Source organism: Perognathus longimembris, chromosome 1, assembly GCF_023159225.1.
Source record: "Perognathus longimembris pacificus isolate PPM17 chromosome 1, ASM2315922v1, whole genome shotgun sequence".
Taxonomy (NCBI): Eukaryota; Metazoa; Chordata; class Mammalia; order Rodentia; family Heteromyidae; genus Perognathus; species Perognathus longimembris.
Genome location: NC_063161.1, coordinates 47,818,647 through 47,842,756, shown reverse-complemented (window position 1 = coordinate 47,842,756; position 24,110 = coordinate 47,818,647). Strand labels below are relative to the sequence as shown.

At 37.4% G+C, this 24,110-nt stretch overlaps 1 pseudogene; it reads left to right on the top strand.

The window, feature by feature from the left end:
* LOC125348489 overlaps positions 1-24,110 on the top strand; it is a 78,536-nt pseudogene that overhangs the window by 30,420 nt on the left and 24,006 nt on the right.

The following is a 24,110-nucleotide window of genomic DNA, read 5'->3' as shown; positions in this document are numbered from 1 at the left end:
GTAAATAAGTAGTTTTTCGTTGTTTTTCTTATTTATGACAAACATGCCATGTGAAATTATGCCTTTTTATTTTTTTCTGAATAATTATTTATTTGTTGTCAAAGTGATGTACAGAGGGGTTAGAGTTTCATACGTAAGGCAGTGGACACATTTCTTGTACTATTTGTTACCTCCTCCCTCATTTTTCCCCTCTCTTTCCCCCTTTCCCTCTCCCCCCATGAGTTGTTTGGTTGGCTTACATCAAATGGTTTTTCAAGTGTTGCTATTGGAGTTGTTTGTCTTTTTATCCTTTGTCTCTCGATTTTGATATTCTTTTTCCCTTCCCTAGTTATAATACCAGTATATACAGTACCTAGGGTACTTAGATGAGATACAGCGATAGCGCAGGATAACCACAGGAAGGGGATACAAGAGGATGAACAACAACATCAACAAAAGCTATGGTTTCACATGGCATGTTGAAAATAATTACAACAGTGATATAAGACTCATTTACATAACGTGGAGTTCATTTCACTTAGCATCATCTTATGTGTTCATAAGGGCAGAGCTATTGCGCTCTTGTGATGGTCCGCTGTGACTAGACTAAACCTGTACTCCCTATGAGGGAAACCATAGCATCCATGTTACTTTGGGTCTGGCTCACTTCGCTTAGTATAATTTTTATCAAGTCCTTCCATTTCCTTAGGAATGGGCTAATGGCATTCTTTCTGATAGAGGAATAAAATTCCATTGTGTATACGTACCACTTTTTCCTGATCCATTCATCTACTGAGGGCCATCCGGGTTGGTTCCATATTTTAGCAATGATAAATTGTGCTTTGATGAACATTGTTGTGCTGGTGGCTTTAGTGTGTTCTTGTTTGTAATCTTTTCGGTCGATGCCCAAGAGTGGGGCTGCTGGGTCGTAGGGGGGCTCTATGTTTTTCTTTTGTCCCCATGGTTTTACTCCTGATGTCACTGAAACTGATTTTGGTACCCTGGGTCTTGTATACATGTTTATCGTATGTAGGGAATGGAAGGGGAACATCAAAATGGAGAGACAAAGGGTAAAAGGCAAAGCAAGGCAACAGCAATACTTAGAAGACAATGTACTATAAACCACCTGTACAACTCGGGGTGGTGTAGGGAATTGGGGAGGGGGAAAGGTGGGAGAAAATTGAGGGAGGAGGTAACCAGTTTGATAAGAAATTTACTCATAGCCTTACATATGAAACTGCATCTGCTCTGTACATCACTTTGACAATAAATAAATAAATAAAATTTTAAGAAGAAGCTTTATAGCAAACAGGATTGGAAGTTGAAAGAGTTTTCATGGGCAGATAGATATTGATATGAGCTAAAGTAGACACTGAAAAATATTGAAGCATGGTGATTTTCATGTAATCATAAATTTGAGAGTTTAACATGTAGTGAACTCATTATGTCTATGTGTTTGCACAGACATAAATATAAGAACTATCAGATGCTTGAAGCGTCCTCGTTGAATTACTCTTATCTGAACTGAATACACATTCATGAGGCTGAAACTTAAGTTTTCACCCTAAGCAGTCAAAAGCTAGCTAGCATCAGCTTCATATAGTGAGTCAGGAGAGAGAGAGACAAAGGTGTCAGGTGTTCTCTTTCATGTGGAATCCTGAATTAATTTACAAATATGTAAGTAAATTCTTTTGGTGCTATGCAGGCATACAAACATTTTAACTGCAATACAGTGGACTCAGGAGCGATCTCAAATAGCATCATTCCTTAGAAATGTCAAATCAAAGCTCAGCATTGTCAACAACAGGCAACGGATATTTGAAAAGGGTGAAGTGGAGTCATTAAAGGGGTGACATTGATCAAGATGCATTGTATTTGTAAACTGCTTTGATGAATGTTAACACCTTTGTACAACTACTTAAAGCTAATAAAGCATATTATAAACCAAAAACTGCAAAACAACACAAACAAATAAAAGAACTAAGAATCTATCTGTTTTTTTTTAACTCTTGAATAAAACTCAAAGCATGAAATTTAAAATGAGGAACAAGATTACTGAGTACTTAAAGACAAGAATAATAAACTTAACAGATATCATGAATCATTGTGAAACACATATCCATTCATTCAGTGCCCATTGATGGGAGTGTAATGAAAGGTATTTGAAGAATGAGCAAAGCACAGAGAAACTCTATGCACTGAGAAACAGAGAAGCTTTGAGAAACATTAGTCAACTGAGAAGTAAAGCAATAAATGGGCAAGAAGGAATCATACACGTTTGACGTTGAACGGCTCCCTCAGAAATTATACAGGAGGATTAAAAGAACAGTATTTTTGGAGGAAGAAAATGGGATGTAGTTTTAGATAAGGTGACCCAACGTGACATTTCTAGAAAATGACACCAGAATAGATAGAAGGTGAAACTCTCTCATGTATCAGTGTGTACAGTGGATTTTAAGAAAAGGAAACTGAGTGCTTACGCACTTGTCCTTGGTAGATTCAGGCTAAAAAGATATAAATGCAAGGGAAATGTCTGCAGGCTTATTATACCCAATGTTTTTACCCAGCCAGGGTAGCAGGGGAAGGACTTAAATGCTGTTTAATGCATGGTAGTTTAATAATGGTAGTTGGGAATTCTGTACATTCTAAAAGTTTTTCCAAAGTTATCTTCTCAAGAAATCAGAAGATGATGTCTCACCTGGCACTGCCAACATATAATCCACCAAACACACACAGGTACAGCACACACTGCCCATGCCCAAAAGGGGTGCTTTTGGGTATGTCCACTGGAGAGCAAGCTGTAGATACCAATTGGCATTGCAAAGTATTTTTTGATCCATTAGAAGAATATAAATTTGTTTAGAATTAAACTGGGTAGTCAGGCAAATGATTTTTTTTAAAAATTATTACTTTGGGGCTGGGGATATGGCCTAGTGGCAAGGGTGCTTGCCTCGTATACATGAGGCCCTGGGTTCAATTCCCCAGCACCACATATACAGAAAATGGCCAGAAGTGGCACTGTGGCTCAAGTGACAGAGTGCTAGCCTTGAGCAAAAAGAAGCCAGGGACAGTGCTCAGGCCCTGAGTCCAAGCCCAGGACTGGCCAAAAAAAAAAAAAAAAATTACTTTGTTCCATCCTGTATAACTTCCTGTTCCCAGCTTTCTTTTGGAAGGCTGGTGCCCATCCCTCATGTCTTGATAGGTGGATGAGTTTAAGAAATGAATTCTCGGGCTGGGGATATAGCCTAGTGGCAAGAGTGCCCCTAGGTTCGATTCCCCAGCACCACATATACAGAAAACGGCCAGAAGCGGCGCTGTGGCTCAAGTGGCAGAGTGCTAGCCTTGAGCGGGAAGAAGCCAGGGACAGTGCTTAGGCCCTGATTTCAAGGCCCAGGACTGGCCAAAAAAAAAAAAAAGAAATGAATTCTCTCCATGTTTCTGATGTTAAAGATATAAAATTTGGAAATCAGAATCACAGTAATATTCCATGCAGTAAACAAGAGTTTTACGTTTTTCTTTTATCAAAGACTTATGAAGCAACAGGATTTTCATGGAACTAGTCCATTCCTTTTTGCGTCTAAATTTCCAAACGATTGATTTGCATTATATGTCCATAGAATAGAGTGCTTTATGACTCAAGTGGTGATGAAGAAGCAAGAATAACTTTAGCACAGAGAAAAGCATATTTGCTGTTTTTGGGTTTTCACAGTCCCATATTGATTTGAATCTTTCTTTCTTTCTCTCTTTTCTTGTTTTCCTCAAGGGAGTGAGATGTTGGGTTTTGTATTGTTCTTTTTCTGCTAATGGTTTAAACCTGCCTCAAATTCTTTTTCTGCTTGCTCCTCATGGCTTACATTCTCCCAGTATATTGAGGCTTCTAGCCTGGCTTTTTGCTACAAATTGGAGACTGAATGTGGTAAACTTTTTTGCCATGGTTGGCTTTTATCACTTGGCAGGGTTCTATAGTTCTGTTGTTCCCAAACAAACACCATATGGAAGGGGTAGATATTTTTTTTGAAGATGGCTTATTATTCTAATTTTATCCTTGTCACTGAGTGCTCTTGTCTGCTGATGGTATATTAGGAGCTTGCTGTGTCTCAACCAGAAGCCTGCCCTTGGTTATTTGATAGCAGCAGTTCAGCACTAACCACTCTGAACACTGACTGACTGCACCTGAGCTGTACCTAAGATTCTTTCTATTCTTTTCTAGTCAATCAATTCAGAAAAGGAGTCTCTGCATGTCATGTGATAGAACGGTTTGATGGAAGGAACCTGGACTTGAAACCTTCTATATGTTGATTTACTCTGTTTATGTAAAGAAATGAGAGGGATGTGGTATTATGTCCAAATCCATACCAAGCAAACATAAAGTCCAGTTACCAAAAACCACAGATGTGTTTAAATAAAAGTCAGTGTCTCACACATATTTTGTAAAAGATGGGAAATACCAAAAATTCATAATACAGAAAAGTAGCAATGATGATGCTCACTATTACTATTTAATTGAAAGAACATTGATGTGATTGGAGATGAGAAGCTACACTGCACGGGGAGGGGTTTGATGGGATCAAATCAAATGAAAGGATGTTCTGGTCCCGTCCTGAAGAACAAATCTTGAAGGTGAAAATCTTTTCATTCTCACTCCCCTTTATGTTTCCTTTGTTCTTGAGATAAACATTTAGGAGTTCCTGAAAATGAAAAAAATAATATCAAGATGTTGGCAATAACAGTGTGGACTATGTTCTCAGGGTTTAGGACTCTGAATGTAGAGTTGAACTACAAAATAAGAAATGTAAAGGGGTCACCTTGAACACAAATGGAGATGAATGAAGCATTGTAAAATGGACCTCAGTGCTGATCAAGTTTCATCTTCCCAAAGTTGTTCTGAATATCTCACAAAAGATTCTACCTGAAGAAGCTTCATTATCAAACCATTTGTAGTTCTTGAATAATTCCCAGAGGTAACAGTGCTTTCTTTTTTTTTCTTCAAATTTTTATTATCAAACTGATGTACAGAGAGGTTACAGTTTCATACGTTAGGCATTGGATACATTACTTGTACTGTTTGTTACCTTGTCCCTCGTACCCCCCCCACCCTCCTCCCCCTTTCAATTAAAAATAAAATCTGTGTATGCTACAAGGAGATTTTTTCACTTCTAATAATTTCTACTAAGGATAAGCTTTCTCTAATGCCATAATTATAGCAAGGATGCAAATTATGCAAATTGACAACCAAGAAACTTCAACCTCTTGACTCCTTTGGAATTTATATATTAACATGAATGAGAACAGAAGGAATAAAGAGGGACATGGGAAGAAATCAAAGTTTATTTCTGCTACTCTTTCTTCCTCATAGACTTTGCTGAAACAAGGAGAAACAGAGAACGATGTCATTTCTTTACATCCATACACACAAAGAAAAGACTTATTTAGATGAAATCTTCTTACCTGGTAGGTATACAAAATCAAAAGTAAAGCTTTCAAGGATTTCAGCTACCAATAGATAGTCCTCTGTAGCAGGGTCATTGGCAGCTGAATCACCTGCTGCCGAGTCATCTGAGGGACATTTGAAATGAAAACTGTCAGGTGACGATCCTTTCTCAAGTAATAGCATGTGTCCCACATAGTATCGGACACACATCATTTTGTTCCAAAAATCATCTGTGCATTCCTGTTTTTAGTGGCTCACATCTTCATTCATCCTAGATACTTCCATCATTCTTTATTCACGTGTATTTGTTGAGAGACAAATGTATTGACACTTCCCTGCTTGTGCAATGGTACTGACTGAGAAGACAGGCTAGTTCTGTGTCCAAAGTATAAGCAAAAAGTTAAAGGTACCTGTTTTCTCATCCACAGAAAACTGTTGCACAGAAGCAACGAAGGAATATACAGTCTACAACCTTGGTTGTCAAGTCAATGATTGAAAGTGAACATCGGTGTAGGCATTAGACATATGCCCAAATTTAAGCAGCACAGTTTCGATCCCACTGTCTTCATGATTACAGCATCCTTTCCTGTACCCACTACCTTCTTCATTAAATAATCTCTACAGGATTCATTCCATCATACTTCAGGACAGTAAAAGTTGCCTCAGTTTTAGCTTTTGCCACATATTTGATCCTCAAAATTAAGAAAAGGTACATATATATTAGACAACAACAATAATACTCTAAAGCAGGGCACTGGTGGTTCATACTTGTAATTCTAGCTACTCAGGTGGCTGATATCTGAAGATCAAGAGTCAAAGTCAGTCCCTGGGAGGAAAGTGCATGAGACTATTATGTCCAGAAAGTCCAGAAATGGAGCTGTGACTCAAGTGATTGAGTGCCCGCTTGATCAAAAAAGTTCAGGGGGCCTCGGCTGGGAATATGGCCTAGTGCTTGCCTAGCTTGCATGGAGTTCCCAGTTCGATTCCTCAGCACCATATATATAGAGAAAAAGCCAGAAGTGGTGCTGTGGCTCAAGTGGTAGAGTGCTAGCCTTGAGCAAAAAGAGGCCAGGGACAGTGCTCAGGCCCTGAGTCTAAGCCTCATGACTGGCAAAAAAAAAAAAAGAAGCTTAATGAGAGCACTCAGACCTAGAGTTGAAGCCCCAGGAGTGGTTCAAACATAAAGCAAAACAAAAACCACTCAATCCTCTCACATCTGGTCTCATACCTATGAGCCCCAGTCTAAGGAAGGAGGGATGATCAGATCCACAGATCTCATAAATCTGTGTGAGAGGTTTCCTTTTATGATTTATAACAATATGTAAAGATAGGAGGAGATTATCAGGCTTCAAAATGCATTTCATCATCAGAAATGTATCTTTCCATGGAAACACTGATGCCCAGTAACAGGAAAGAATGAAGAGCACAGCCAGAAACACCTGTAGAGCTCATGACTTTCACTCCTTTACTCAGATGATAAACATGTCATCTCAAAGTTTTAACTATGGTCCCTGTAACAAATTCCCCTTCAGATTTTTGTCCCTGTGTAATTTGAAGCTCCACTGTTATCATCTTCTCTGAAAAAAAGCAGATGTCCCAGACAAATCTGCCTGATCTATGAACTTCTGCTTCCAAAAATACCACACTGCATAATCCTATAACCTTTGCACCCACATATCTTTTCTACAGAAATCTTTGGGATAGAGCATCAAGAATCGGAGGCCAGGCTTTCCAGGCCAGTCTGTGCCTTCATCAACCTGAAATTTCCCTCCTGCACCTCTGGAGAAGCTCATCTGGCCTCATGCAGAGGAATCCCAATAACTCTAAAAAGTCAAATCTGACTTCACTAAATATAAGAAATTCTTAGATAAAAATACAAACTCTAAGAGCAATTAGCATTCACTGATTCCTTTTATTTATTCCTTAATCTACTGATAGAGAATGATCATGTTTCAGGAACACTAAAAAAAAAAAAGTATGATCATGTTTCAGGAACAAAGCACACAAACAGTTTTAAAAAATTGCTGTTTTATTTTATTTTAAAGGTGATGTCAGAGGGGTTACAGTTATATAAATAAGCTAATGAATATATTTCTTGTGGAATATTGGTACCTCCTCACTTGTTTTCTTCCACTCCACCCTAAATGAGTCTTCGCCTCCCAATGTGTCTTTTGTGTTTTGATGCACTTTTGGAAGTTATTTTTTTTCTTTCATTTTTATACTTTGGCTTATCCCCTGTTGTTAGGGAATTTTATTTGGTTACACTGTATCTTATATGTGTTTTTATACTTACACACTTTAAAATATAGTATATTGAAGCAAGGTTCTGATGGTTCACACATGGAATCCTATCTATTCAGGAGGCTGAGATCTCAGGATCACAGTTGAAAGTTACCTCAGGCTGGGAAGACAATGAGTTTCTTTTTTTTTTTAAGTTTTGTTTGATCATTTATTCATTCATTATTGCCAATCATGGAGCTTGGACTCAGGACCTGAACATTGTCCCTGGATTGTTTTTGCTCAATGTTAGCAGTCTACCACTTGATTCACAGCACCACTTTTGGCATATATATGGTACTGAGGATTCAAACCAAGATTTTCATGCATGCAAGGCAAGCAGTCTGCCACTAGCCCACATTCCCAGCCTGGACCATGAGATTCTTATTTTCTAGTAAACAACACAAAGCCAGAAGGGGAGCTACGTTGAGTGGTATAGCACTAGCCTTGTACACAAAGGCTAAGATATAGCAACCAGTTTCAGAACTGGCACACACACATATACACACACAAACACAAACAATAAAGTACCTTGAGAAATCTGGAAAGAAAGGACAGGAAAAAAAGCAAGAAAAATAAAATGAGCTTTATGTGTGGTGAAATTTTCTTTTAGTAAATAACAAAGGAAGAATATAGGATTGACAATTAGCAAAGCACGTGCTTAGTAGGTGCAACGTCATGCATTCAACTAATATTAAAAAAAGAATAGAAAGAAAACAAAAACTGGAAAATATTGTTAGTGTGATCATGCAATTCTCCCTCAGATAAGGAGAAATGAATCTCTTAGAAAGAATGTTTCCTGTGGTCCCTCATTGAAGCAGGCACTGCTTCTGTGTTTGAAATTAAAGTTTTCTGCATTACCTTCACCAGGCCACATTTCCCTCAGATGATACTGCCTAATCCTTAATGACTCAAGACACAATCCTGCTCAACTCTAACTCTTTTCAAGGAGATGTGGGCTGTGTGAGTGTGCTTATGCGTGTACTGTAATTTTGTCACTTCTGAACCTTTCAAAATGACAAATCAAGTACCATGTTGGTTGGTATGGGTTCTGCAACTTGCCAGTAGTGCTGGAAAGCACTGTGCTATGCAAGCTCTGTTTCCCCACAAGTAAGAGGAATCCTGGAAGAGAAGTTGTTTCATGAAAAGCATTTAATATGATGAACAATTGAATTAAAACACAGGTCACAGAATAAGAATCTGGCAATCATTTGAACTGCTGAGGTTTACAAATGGTCATCTGCTGTGCTGTTCATTGGGCTTGATTGCTCCCTTCCCCAACCTTCCTGGAATTAAGTAAATCAGATTCAGGATTGGCAGCTCCTGATTGTGTGCTCTGTGGATTAGGTGGCTTGATGGAGAATCCTGGAGCCAGCATCTGGCTGTCTTCTGAAACATCCTTCAGAGGGCTGCTTGGTTTTCATTTATTACCATGAAGATTTTTAGAACCTGGTACTAAATTTCTGCTTTTCTGATCTCTGGTTTCGAGGGTCCTAGAAAAAGAATATATCACTTTGAAAAATGTATTCTCAGTGTCTATAATGAGAATTCAGAACAATGCTTCATGTCTGTTTATCTTTTCCATCCTTGTTTTTATTACTTGTTGTGGACTTCATTTTTTTTGAGAATTTCCTCAAACTGTCACATGGTCCCTCTGTGCTAAGGATGACATTCAAGTGCATTTTTATGCCTGCTGGACATATTTGAGAAAATAATCAAAGGTATAGTTTAAGGATAACAACACTAGACATTTTACATTTACTACACTTTTGATTTTCCTAATGTGTCCACTTGGTACAAAGGCCTTTGTAGTAGGACCATCTTGAGTATTGATCATATTCCCCTTTTCCGTCATAGTACTGGTTATGGTCTGTCTTACTTTCCTCCCTGCACCAGATTGAAGATTGAAATCAGAGGTCTCAGGCTTGCTGGCTAGCACACTCATACTGCAGGTCTCCTATTGGAGTCATATCTCCTTCCTTTTTGTTGGTTAATTAAATAAAATAACATGGGCTTTTCTTCCCTTATTGCCTTGAAACAGCAGTCCTCCTGGTCTCAGCCTCCTATGTAGTTGTGAGCACAGACATGAGCCATGGTCCACTATGTCTCATTTTCCTCTTCTCCTAATGAAAATCCCACAGTTGCTATCTCATCCTTTGTCTTTCTTCTTTTTGTAATGATCACTTTTTTCTGTCCTTAACCACAAGTCTGTCAACTACCCTGCACTTGCTCTCAGGTTAAGGACTGGTTAGCATAAACAATCAGTGACTAATTGTTACATAAGCACTAAGGATGAAGAATATATGTCCATGCATGAGCAGGACAACCTTCTTTCCCCGAGAAACAGAAAACATCTCTCTTTTAGCTTTTCCTCCTAAATCATTTACTCTTGCAGTTAAAATATGTGCTGTTGGTTTACCTTAGTTCTTTTTCATGATGAAAATTGAAAGCAAGGCTTTGCACTTGTTAGGTTAGCACTCTATCATTGAACTCAACCCACAGCCCCAAATAAACATTTTAAAAGTGAAAAGTACAAAAGAGCAATTTGCAATGAGAAACTTTTTCTTGAGCACCAGTGAAGTAGGACATGGAATTGAAATGCCATTAAAATACTTGAACGCCTAGAATTTTGTGGAATTCTTATGGAATCTTGTTGATCTCTGATCAGCCCATTGTTATGTTGTTCACCAAAATGAACTCAATCAGTAGGCTAAGTAATAACATAACATTTTGATCTTAGAAGAGGGTGAGAATTTTGTATTCTTCTGAGGAAGAAACATACTTATTTTTCCTTTTTTCTGTTCTTAGCAAATATCTAAGCTACTTAAGTTTCTTTTGACTGTTACATAATGAATTCTTACTTCATGGTTTAATTTGGCTCTTTTTATATTTAATAAGTTTAGATCTCCATTGTAGTACTCACAGTGCAGGCATTTTACCATTCTGACATCACATCCAAATTTTACTTTTTAATAAAAGTATTTTTGTCTTCCATTGATTATATTCAAATTCTATATACCTTGACATTTTTTCACTGAACATAGCAGCATTCCCAGTCATCTGCTTAGGATTCCATATAACATACAACATTGTCATGAGACCTGACAGGAATGTGGCTCAAAAGCAAATGGTCAAAGAAGGGAGGAGAAGAAGGACAGATCAGATTTCCATTACCTGAGATGTCTCATTAGTTGAAGTAGAAGAGCCAAAACAAGAAGGAAATGAAGTAGCATTGTAATATTTGCTTGTGACAACTAAAGATTCCCAGGACTAGTCTACCTGACATTTACACTGCTTCTTACAAAGGCCATCAGAAGCCCTAAACACGCAGCACGTGCAGCGCCATGTCTCCTCTAAAAGTTACTGGTTTTCTAGAAGCAGATCCAAAAACCAGCTTACATAAGTCATATTGGACATGTTTTGATTTATTGCCTCACTTCAAATGTAGTTGTTAAAAATATTTGTCTTCTTTAAAAGTAGACTCAATACTGATCTAAAGAACTTCAACAAAGAAACAATTGTATGAAATTCAGTATCTTCAATTGATTGGCCCAAAATAGAAAATTAGTAAACTAACAAAAACAAACAGAGAAAATCCAATGTTTTTCTCAAATACTCTTTATTTGACAGAAGATAAACTGGTTAAAGGTGAGGGAGGTAAGGTAACTGTAAGGTAACTTGCTGGATGAGGTCAAATGATGAGTTCTGTTTCAGCCAAATGGAATCAAAAGCATCAAATGTCTCCATGGTCACCAAAACATAATTGTGAGAGCTTCTTCCATGAAAGACAGAATAAACAATAATATGAAGTTTCCATGAGGTATGAAGAAAGAGGCCTTACTGTAGAATCTCTCAACTTAGGAGGAAAACTCTGCAATGACATTAGAGTCAAATGAAATCTAAAAGAATATGAGCTTTAAATTTCAAAGAAAAATACAGCAAAATATGATCTGATATGTTTGGATATGCATCTTCTGGTTGGCAATGAGTAAAATGGGACATTACCAAGTTTACCGCGGGTCAAATTCCATTTTGATATCTTTTATCATTTGACATGACATGGTCTAGATTCTTCCAAAACAGAAAAAGAGCCAGTGATTTTCCACAGTATAGAGACCAGTAAGTAAGATTTTAGTAAGTACCTGGGAAATTACTTCTGAGAAAGAAATATCTTGAATCCCCTGCTGGTCTCCTTCTCTGACACATAATTGTGCATTTCCGAGTGTCGAGTTTTGAACAGATAGAATATCTAACTGTACTGGCTAACCAGTGCATGATGTCACCTCTTTTCATCCATTTAATTTAGACAGAAGCAGGTACTTGACCACAGAACAGGAGTTTCCAGCATCCTAGGCACGCTTGAACCCACAACCCCCAAAAGTAGGTAACATAATGTACTAGACCCTTATCTTATACTTAAGTAAGAGTTTACTTGCTGTCACAAACCAGGATAGGAGAAATTTCCAGCAACAGAGGGACTTCCAAGATCCTCATGGTCATGAGTTGAGGACAAGGAGATATACATAAGAAGGATTCAATTCCAAGACAATGCTAGATACTGACAGCAGAACAGCAGATTTCATTACTGTATGATCAGAGAGCACCAATAATGAGTTGCCAGGTGATAATCTGTTTAATTCTGCATTTTTGGTTGTTTGGTTGGTTTGTTGTCCATACTATTTCTTGAGATATTTCAATTAAACTTGATATTATGCCAATAAAGCCACAGTTCTACTTCTGCCTTTTTTACATATACGTAATTGGAGATAATGTTTTACACAACGCAGACATTCCTGTCCGAGCTGGCTTCCAACCTCCATCCTCAGATCTCAGCTTCCTGAGTCACTAGAATTATAGATAGGCGCCAATTCGTGTACTAATTGCTAAATTCATAACTTGAATTGGTGCAAAAATAGAAAAGGGATTCAGCTGCTCAGCCAGAGGCCTTTCAGAAAAGGTATACCTTTAAATCCTTGATTCTGTATAAATAAAGCAAACTGTGGATAAAGTTTGAAAATACTTTGATTAACTAAGCCTGATTAGGAAGGAAGCAAATTAGAGTAAAGTTTACAAGTGTGAATTTGGGGAAGACTAAAAGCAAGAGAAGGGAGACTAGGATAGAGGGGGAGCCGTGGGAAGTGAGCAACAGGTGAGTAAATGTAGGGTAAAGTTTAGGCAAAGAACAGGGAAGGCAGGGCAGAGGGAGGAGAAGCTGGGTCTAGATGAAGGCTGGGTATAATGAAGTTTGGGGAGACTGATGGCATGGCAGAGTTTGGGCAACATAGAGGAAGAGTATAGAAGAGTGGAACAGGGAGAGGAAAGGTGATGGAAAATGCTTTCTTCTCAGTTGGTACTGATGCACAAGACAAATGGCTAAGACTTACTCAGTGATGTTTGCCCATTTGTAGGGTTTTACACTGAATTTTATTCATTTGTTTATCATTTTACTTGCACTGTTTTTATTTGTGGGATTGTGCGGTTTTATTCATTTCTTGATTTTAAACTGCCCACTGAATTAGCAAGCCTGGTGATAGTATTTTGTGAGACTGCTGTATCCTATACAAAATCCTTTAGTTGGTTAGATAAGACAACAAGCAAGCCATAATATCTCTCAACACTGACTGGTGAGTCTTGGGCCATACTCCATGTTAGCAGTTTCTGTCTTCTCTCTCATTTGTAAACATCAAACATCAAGATAAAATCAATTAGGAGATAGATGAGTTTGGTGGAATGGACATTGAAACCTGCTAAGTGTTCATATAGTGTATTCATACAATGAAATTCCTGCATGTAATATTATACTAAAAACCTGGAGCATTATTATGTATCAAAATGAAAGTATTCATGAAAAATGAAGAAAAAGCCCACTTATTTAAAAAGGACAAAGATGTATTAGAAAACATGCGGTGTCTTCAATGGGTGGTCTATACAGTGGAAAATCAGCACCAGTCCATAAGAAAGAAAATCATCCATGATAATGCTCACAACTATGATTTCTTTGAAAAAAACATTAAAATGATGAGTGATGATCAACCAGGGTAGGCAAAAGCTACTTTGTTGGAAGAAATTGAATGAAGAGATATTCTGGACAAGTACAGAGGTACAAATCTAAAGCTACAAAACCAATAAAAGCACTTTTTCTACTAAAATTCATATCCCTATAACAAGGCTGAAATTGAAAATGGAGTGTCAAGGTTCGGAAGAATGTGCTCCACTCTGATATCTAAATGGGAACTGAAAACCATCAGGGGGCATTGAATTTACTGTAGTAACTTTGAATTCAAAAGGCAATAAACCTAAATTGAAAACTAAATCTTGATGCCACATGAATTTGCAAATGTCCAAAGTAATGTAAGTATCAGAAAAAGCACTGACAATGAGAAGATTCATCCTAAAACCATTTCTACTTTTAAAATATCTACAAAAGCCTAACAGTGGTGGCTCATGCCTGTAATCCTAGCTACTCAAGAGGATGAGATCTGATGATCATGGCTGGTAGCAAGCAGAGAAAGAAAAAAGTCTATAAGACTTTTATCTCCAGTTATCTAGGAGACAAGCCTGAAGTGGTGCTGTGGCTCAAGTGTTAGAGGGCTATCCTGGAGCTGAAGAGGTCAGAGACAGTGACCAGGCCCATAGTTCGAGCCCCATGACCAACAAAAGAAAACCTCCAAAGAATAAAGAGTTTTCAAATAGAGGTAAATTAAAGAATCACATAATTCATAAAGAAAATGTGCATTCCAATGATTTCTGCTAAAGACAATCTCCTCTCTAATGCCGATATCATAAATATGATGCAGGGAAAATTGATGCTGGATGCCAATGGAGCATACTTGAAATCATAGCTATTGAGGAGACTGATATATGAGAATTGTGCTTTGAATCCAGCCTGGCCAGGAAAGACTGGGAGATTCTTCTTTTCAATTAAACACTAAAAAGTCAGAAATAGAGCTTTGCTTCCAATTGTAGAGTAAATGTGCTCAGGGACAGTGCAGTCCTGACAACTCAGTCCCTGAGTTCAAGCCCCAGGACCAACATCCAACAAAGCTTCTAAAAGATTAGAACACATTGAGATCACTAATAGTTATAGTCTAGAAGAATTCTAAAACAACAAAGAAAGGAAGGACTAGTTAGTGAGCATGCACACACACACATGTGAACCCATGAACACTTACACAAACACACTTGGGAATTAACAAACTACAAAAGCCGGCACAAAAAAATAAAATAAATTGTATCTACCCCCAAAATTACAAACAAGAACACACTAAAGCCACCAGCACAACAATGTTCATCTCAGCACAATTTGTCATTGCTAAAATATGGAACCAACCCAGATGCCCCTCAGTAGATGAGTGGATCAAGAAAATGTGGTATATATACACAATGGAATTTTATGCCTCTATCAAAAAGAATGACATTACCCCATTTGTAAGGAAATGGAAGAACTTGGAAAAAAATTATACTAAGTGAAGTGAGCCAGACCCAAATAAACATGGACTCTGTGATTTCCCTCATAGGGAATAATTAGCACAGGTTTAGGCTAGTCACAGTAGAGGATCACAAGAGCCCAATAGCTATGCCCTTATGAACACATAAGATGATGCTAAGTAAAATGAATTCCATGTTATGGGAAAAAAATCTGCAAACTTTGTCTCCTTTTAAATTTAAATTTACATGGTAACTTGATTCCTGCACAAGGAATTAAGAGAGCAATGAGCAAAACCCAGGTGAATATCTTGATTCTTTCTCTTTGCCCCATATTTTTCTGTAACAGTGGAAACTGAGTGTCGGTTAACCACATTAAAGATCAATTAGATAAACAATTCTTACCTTGGACATTAATATGGATAAGGGAAAAGTCCAGTAGTGATGGATCCCTGATGTTTTAGATGTCAACATTATTCTCATCCTCAGGGGCATCTGAAATGAGGAAAAAATGATTCAAGAAGGCACGTCATATCCTTCAAAAAAACGAAACGTGAGAGACTAAGTCACCAATACAATAACCACCAAGAATGAGCTACTCAAATTCGAATTGGGGACCAAGGACAGGGAGTTATGTGAACGAAAGGGGAGAAAGGGCAAAGTAACCTTAGAATCCCCGTTCACTACCAGACTCATTCTATGAAGCCAGTATAACCCTCATCCCAAAACCAGGCAGGGACTCATCATGGAAAGAGCACTATAGACCGATTTCCCTGATGAACATAGACGCAAAAATTCTCAACAAAATTCTGGCCAATCGACTTCAACAGTTCATCAAAAAAATCATACACCACGATCAAACTGGATTCATCCCAGGGATGCAAAGTTGGTTTAGTATACACAAGTCAATTAATGTAATCCACCACATCAACCAGAGCAAGGTAAAGAACCACTTTATCTCTGGATGCGGAAAAAGCATTGGATAAAATCCAGCAACCATTTATGTTAAAGCCCTGGAAAAACTGGGATTCCAGGCAACATTCCTGAATATAATCAAGGCAGTTTATGACAAACCAACAGCAAGAATAACTCTAAATGGTGAAAAACTAAAGCCATTCCCTTTAAAATCAGGAACAAAGCAGGGATGTCCACTCTCTCCCGTGCTCTTCAACGTAGTACAAGAATTCCTAGCCAGAGCAATCAGGCAAGAAGAAAATATAAAGAGTATCCAAATAGGAAAAGATGAAGTTAAACTTTCTCTCTTTGCAGATGACATGATCCTATACCTAAAGAATCCCATAGACTCTACCACCAAGATACTAGAGCTGATCCAAAACTTTGACAAAGTTGTAGGATATAAAATAAACCCTCAGAAATCAACGGCCTTTCTCTATGCTAACGACCTGAAGACCGAGGCGGAAATAAGGAAAGCAACTCCTTTTATAATAGCCCACAAAAACATAAAATACCTAGGAATAACCTTAACTAAAGAAGTGAAAGACCTCTTTGAGGAGAACTTTAAAAGCTTGAAAAATGAAATTATCTCAGAACTAAGGAAATGGAAAAACTTCCCATGCTCCTGGATTGGGAGGATTAATATAATCAAAATGGCAATATTGCCAAAGGCTATCTACAAATTCAATGCAATACCTATTAATATCCCAACACCATTTTTTAATGAAATAGAGGAAGCAATCCAGAAATTCATATGGAACAATAAAAGACCTAGAATAGCATAAACAATCCTAAGCAGAAAGAACAGTGCTAGAGGAATTACAATTCCCAACATCAAGCTGTATTATAAAGCTATAGTAATAAAAACAGCTTGGTATTGGCACCTGAACAGGCCTGAAGACCAATGGAACAGAATTGAAGACCCGGAAATGAACCCACAGAACCATGCCTACTTAATCTTTGATAAAGAAGCTAAAACAACAGTTTGGAAGAAAGATAGCCTCTTTAACAAATGGTGCTGGCAAAACTGGCTTAACACATGCAACAAACTAAAACTAGATCCTTATCACCCTGCACCAAAATCAATTCCAAATGGATTAAAGACCTCAAATCAAAACAGACACCCTGAAAACACTAAAGGAAAGAGTAGGAGAAACACTTGGGCTCCTTGGTACAGGACGGAACTTCCTTAGCAATGACCCAGAAAGGCTACAAATCAAAGAAAGGTTGGACAAATGGGACTGCATCAAATTGCAGAGCTTCTGCAGGGCAAAGGACATAGCTCCCAAGATAAACAGAAAGCCCACAGACTGGGAGAAGATCTTTACTGGCCATTCAAAGGACAAAGGCCTCATCTCTAAAATATATGCAAAACTAAAAAAATTACCTTCTTCCAAAACAAAACCGCAAAGAACCAATAGCCCCCTCATCAAGTGGGCTAAAGGCTGACAAAGAGACTTCTCTGATGAGGAAATGAGAATGGCCAAGAGACATATGAAAAAGTGATCTACATCACTGGCCATAAAAGAAATGCAAATCAAAACAACATTGAAATTCCATCTCACCCCAGTAAGAATGTCATATATCAAGAAAACTAACAATAACAATTGTTGGAGGGGATGTGGCCAAAAGGGAACCCTTCTTCATTGTTGGTGGGAATGTAAACTAGTTCAGCCACTCTGGAAATCAGTATGGAGATTCCTCAGAAGGCTAAAGATAGAACTCCCCTATGACCCAGCAGCCCCACTTTTGTGTATCTATCCAAAAGACCACAAACAAAATCACAGTAATGCCACCAGCACAACAATATTCATTGCAGCACAATTTGTCATAGCTAGAATCTGGAACCAACCCAGATGCCCCTCAGTAGATGAATGGATCGGGAAAATGTGGTACATATACACAATGGAATTTTATGCCTCTATCAGAAAGAATGACATTGCCCCACTTGAGATGTTAAAGTTCTCTTCATGTGTCTATCGGCCATTCTTACTTCTTCATCTGAAATTCCTGTCTTTAAGTCTTTAGCCAATTCAATAATTTGGCTGTTGTGTCTTTCAATGTTACTTTCCCACCCATAGTCCCTTCATGTCATTGCCTCTCATTTCAATCCCAAAGACAAATAAATGAATAACCAAGAGAAAAAGAAAACAAAAAATAAACAAATACATATACTTATATATAAGCATATAAATATATATGTATAATGTATTTTTATATATTTAAATATTCCCTTTTATTATTTCTTTTTATGACCCTCACCCCTTAACTGATATTGCAATTCTATTCCAAGGTTTCTTATTTCCTGTATTGGTTCTTTTTTCTCTAAGATTCGGGTTTTGGTAATGAAGAGAATTGAATTTGAGAACATGCCCAAGCTAGGCAAGTGAAATTGTCCTTCACACCTAGTTCTGCACTGATATTCAATATGAGAATATTTCACCTCACATATGACTCATTCAATTCTTCCTTCCTGTTTCTATCTTTGCTTCTTGGCCTATGGATATGTTGTATTTTGACAGTATGTATGGAAGGTAGAGTTTGATTGCTTTGCCCAATTTGGTCTTCTTTTATTGTTTCTGACATGGAATAATACTACATAGGTATTGCCCAGTGAATTAACTGGTTTAATGAATACCACTTTTTTTGTGATAAAGGCTCACCAAGACAAGAGTCATTCCTTTTGTCTCATTACCTTGGGCCATGATTTCTCATGACAAGGAATCTTACTGACTTTTAGAGGCCCGAAAGGCATGCTCTCTCCTCATACCTTTCTTTCTCTTCCTACAGTGATACATCATCAAATTCTGACTAGTGTGGTTCCTGGTGCTATCTTTGAGAATTTTGAGCACAAAGGGAAATATATTGTCAGTGTGGTTGCAAATGATAGAGGTCTTTTTTATTGTGGGCACAGATATGGTTTACCTAAGAATATCACTGGTTTATTTGTTTTTTTTAACCATTATATGTTTCAACTCTCCAATACTTAATGTCCTTTAAATTTTTTAAAAATTATCTCTAAGTAGATTTACAAAGGAGGTGGTATTTAACAAAGCAGTTTATGAATCTAATGCATCTTGATAATGTATCTTCAACATTCTCACCCCACTTCTATCTACCCCTTCCCATAGTTTTGTGGAATATACAATGAATATTTTAGTCTATTCTCCTTCCGTTCCACATTTATTTATCTTCCCCTCTCCACCTGTCCCCACTACTCTTTGCAAGCATCTGTTTCTGGTTTTGGTTTTGTCAGTCATTGAGCTAATGTTTCTTAAACACTATACTATTTTTGCTCTCCATACAATCTACTATACTTCAGTGAATCCATTTGTAACCACTTGCACACTAACCAGTGTATTTACTTGCAATTTTATAGGTACATTGTATCTATGACAACCTTTGTTTTTCTGGATCTGGTTTACTTAGTAGGAATTACCCCAAGGCTTTCCCTTTCTTAATAAATGGCATATCATTATTTGTAATGGATGAATAAAATTCCAAAGTATCTATATAACACATCTTCTCAACCCATTTACTAATTGAGGGGCATATAGCTAGACTCCATACCTTAGCTATGGTGAATAAGGCTGCAGTGAACATGTTTGTGTTCATGGCTTTAATGTAACTTACTTTGTGTTTTATTGGATTAAATGATCAGTAATGGAATTGCTTGTTCACGGGGTATCTCTATCATTTCTGTCTGGAGAACCTTCCATATTGTTTTCAGAATGGTAGAACATGATTACATTCCCACTGACACTGTATTAGGGTGCCCTTTGACCACATCCACACTGGGATTGTTATTGTTAGGTGACATTGGCCATCCTATCTCGCTGAAGTGGATTCTCAGCCTTGTTTCGATTTGTAGTTCATCTATAGCCAGAGCCTTTGGGTATTTCTTCTCCTTTTGTAAATTTTCATTATTTTGTGCCAATATCAAGCTCTTTATATCATTTATTATTACTATTAGTATGATTAGCCTGTTGTGGGGCTTGAAACCTGGGCCTGGGTGCTATCTCTGAACTCTTCAGCTCAAGTCTTGTGCTCTACCACTTGAGCCACACTGCCCCTTCCTCTCATAAGTATTTAAACATAGGAGTGAGTACAAACAAGCCTTTAGAATGTAGAGAATTCCCCCTTATCTGTATTTTCCACACAGAAGTGCACCACTTCTTCTTAGTACTTGGGTCCCGAACTAGAATTTCAAGAGAAGTAATGTTTTTCTTGAATAGCTTGGGTCCATTCCTCAGAAAGAATGAGTGGTTTGGTTCAGTGCTGAACCCAAACAGAGAGCAGCAGGGACCCATGGAACATCACAATGCACCTGTGTTTGCTCACTGTCTCCTGTGGAATGCACTAGAATGAAAAAGTCTATTGGTGAGCTACAGCTCTGTTATTTATTAAAATGTAACCTTTTCATTATGGTCCTCTGGCTTCCTTATTTGAGGAAGAAATCCTTACTGACACTCACAATCTTTCCTACTTTGTTTCCTTATCATTTTTTCTTCTTTTTTTTATTTGATGAGAATTGAATACATGATTTTGCACATATTAAACAGATGATCAAATAATTGTAAACACTGTATTCTTCTTTTGTTATTTATTGTAAGAAAAGTTATCTACACCTATAATCCATTTTATTTTTCCTTGCTTTTTTTCTGTCCTTTCTTTCCTGATTTCTCAATGTAATATTGTGTGTGTGTGTGTGTGTGTGTGTGTGTGTGTATGTGTGTGTGTGTGTGTCAGTATGGGACTTTTTGCCATGTCTTAGCTTTTGCACTCAAGGTTATTGCTCTACCACTTGACAGTCATTGCTCTCCTTCTGGATTTTGTTGTTTACTCGGAGAAAAGAATTACATAGTTTTCCCTGTCTGACCCTTTGATGTCAGCCTCCTGAATAGGTAGGACTCCAGGTATGAGCCATGTAACCTAGCTTCAATATAGTATTTTGAAAAGTGTTTAAATATAAAAGCACATACAAGTTGCAAGGTACCAAAATATAAAAACAGTCTCAACAGGGACAAACCAAAGGAAAAAAATGAAAGAAAAAATAAATAACTTCAAACAGTGCATTAACAAAACAAAACAAACATTGCGGGAGAGACTTGGGGGTTGTGGGGAGGTGACTGGAAAAAAATAAGGGTGGACATAACAATGTTTCACAAAAAATATATTCGTTATCTTACTTATGTAACTTAACCCCTCTGAAATCACCCTTACAATGAAATAAAAATATTAAAAAGTTTGTAAGGAATAGGCAGTTTCTATGCTTTGCTCATTACTGTTTTTTTGAGTGTTCTTGACACATGATCATGCTCTGTATTATAGAATTATTGTTCTGTATTATAGAATGAAAAACTGAGTCTAAAAATGTAGCAATTTATATATGTTTTTTCCCTTATTATTCTTGGACTTTGAATTTTTATTCAAGAATCTCTGAAATGCAGGGATGTCAGATTTATCTTTTTAGAGTTATTAGAATTCCTCTGCCTGAGGCCATATAAACTCCTCTTTTTGTTTCTTTTGCCATTGAGATAAAATTTTAGGAGGGCCTGAAAATGAAAAATAATATCAAGATGTGGTAATAACAGTGTGGACTATGTTCTCAGGGTTTAGGACTCTGAATGTAGAGTATAACTACAAAATAAGAACTGTAAAGGGGTCACTTTGAACACAAATGGAGATGAAGGTAGCATTGTAAAATGGACCTCAGTGCTGATAAAGATTCATCTTCCCAAAGTTCTGAGTATCTCACAAAAGAGTCTACCTGCACAAGCCTCATTATCAAACCATTTGTAGTTCTTAAACAATTTCCAGAGATAACAGTGTTTACAATTAAAATAAGATGTGTTCATCCTTAAGGATATATTTTGCACTTCTAATAATTTCTACTAAGGATAAGCTTTCTCTAATGCCATAATTATAGCAAGGATGCAGTTAAAATTGACACCCAAGAAACTTCAACCTCTTGACTCCTTTGTAATTTATATATTAACATGAATCAGAGCACAAGGAATTAAGAGAGCCATGGGAAGAAAATCAAAGTTTATTCCTGCTATTCATACTGTCTCATAAACTTTGATGATGTAAGAAGAAATAGAGAGCTCTGTCATTTCTTTACATACATACACACAAAGAAAAGACTTGTTAAGATGGAATCTTTTAAAAAAAAATTGAATCTTCTTACCTGGTCGGTACCTAAGAAGTAAATAAAAGGCTTTGACGAATTCATCTATCAACAGATAGTCCTCTTCAGAATGGTCACTGGCAGCTGAATCACCTGTTGCCGAGTTATCTGAGGGACATTTGAAATGAAGAGAAAACTGTCAGGTGACAATCCTCTCTCACTCAGGTAATATAACATGTGTACCACACAGTATTGGGCACACATATTTTTGTTCTAAAAGTATCTCTCCATTCCTGTTTTTAAGTAGCTCACATCTTCATTTATCCTAGAAACTTCCATCATTCTTTTGTCATGTGTATTTGTTGAGAGACAAATACATTGACACCTCCCTGCATGTCCAATGACACTAACTGAGAAGACAGGCTTGTTTTGTGTACTAAGTGTGAGCAAAAAGGGTAAATCTACCTGTTTTCTTATCCACAGAAAACTGTTGCACAGAAGCAATGAGGGAGCCTAAAGCCTACAACCTTAGTTGTCAAGTCAGAGATTGAAAGTGAACATTGGTCTAGGCATTAACCATATGCCTCACTTACAGCAGCACTGTCTTCATGATTACAGCATCCTTTTCTGTACCCAGTACCTTCTTCATTAAACAACTTCTGTAGGATTCATTCCAATCTACTTAAGGACAGTAAAAGTTGCCTTAGGAGCATTGGCCACATATTTGATCCTCAGAATTATGAAAAGGTGCATATACATTAAACAGCAATAATAATGCTCTAAAGCAGGGCATTGGTGGTTCATAGTTGTAATTCTAGCTACTCAGGTGGCTGAGATCTGAAGAGCAAGAGTCAAAGTCAGTCCCTGGGAAGAAAGTGCAGGAGATTATTATGTCTAATTACCTAGTATATAGTCCAAAATGGAGTTGTGGCTCAAGTGATTGAGTGCATGTTCAAAAAGGCTCAGGTACAGCACTCAGGCCTAGAGTTGAAGCCCTAGGAGTGGTACAAACATTAAAGCAAAACAAAAACCACTCAGCCCTCTCATATCTGGCCTCAAAGCTTTGAGCCTTAGTCTAAGGAAGGAGGAATGATCAGATCCACAGATCTGATAACTCTTTGTGAGAGGCTTCCTTTTATGATTTATTATAATATGTAAAGAAATGAGATTTTTAGGCTTCAAAATGCATTTCAACATCAGAAATGTATCTTTCCATGGCTTTCCTTAGAAGTCTATTATATAAAATATGTCCATGAAAGGTGATAGGAATGAGGCTGGGGAAAATGGTATTAGAAAGAAGGAGAAGAAAGGCAGAGCAGGAATCCAATACCTATGGTGTCAGATGTAGTCTCTGTTGACTCACTCTTTGAAAAACTAAAAAAAAAAAAAAAAAAAAAAAAAAAAAAAAGAGAGAGAGAGGGATGATAGAATGTGAGCACTAATGGTCGTGTTTATTCTTGGGTAGCAGTGGTCCTGAGTGGTAAGACTGAAGATAAATGATACCTGGACAAGACAACACAGTCTTAGTATTCTCGAAATAAGCCAATGATCCCCTTCTAAACATTATTATTACCATTTTCCTACTTGCTTCCCTTAACCCCTTCTCTTCCCTTCTGACTATTAGCTTACTAATGTTTTATTTTGCAGAGCTTTGATTTGGGCTTTCTAAGGAATTGCAATCTTTGAGATCACGTGTGACTAGACTATATTTCAATGTTTTTGGTTGTACATACTTGCATACCCTTAAACTTATTTGCTTAAGAGTTTGTAAGTTAAATCTAGATTCCACATAAGGGGAAAACATGGATGAAGAGGAGAGGGGTGATAAAATGCATACAAGAATTAAATCTATATTCTATAATATTGTGAAAAGTATGGGAACATGTAGGTAGAGGAAGGCTAAGTGAGAATTTG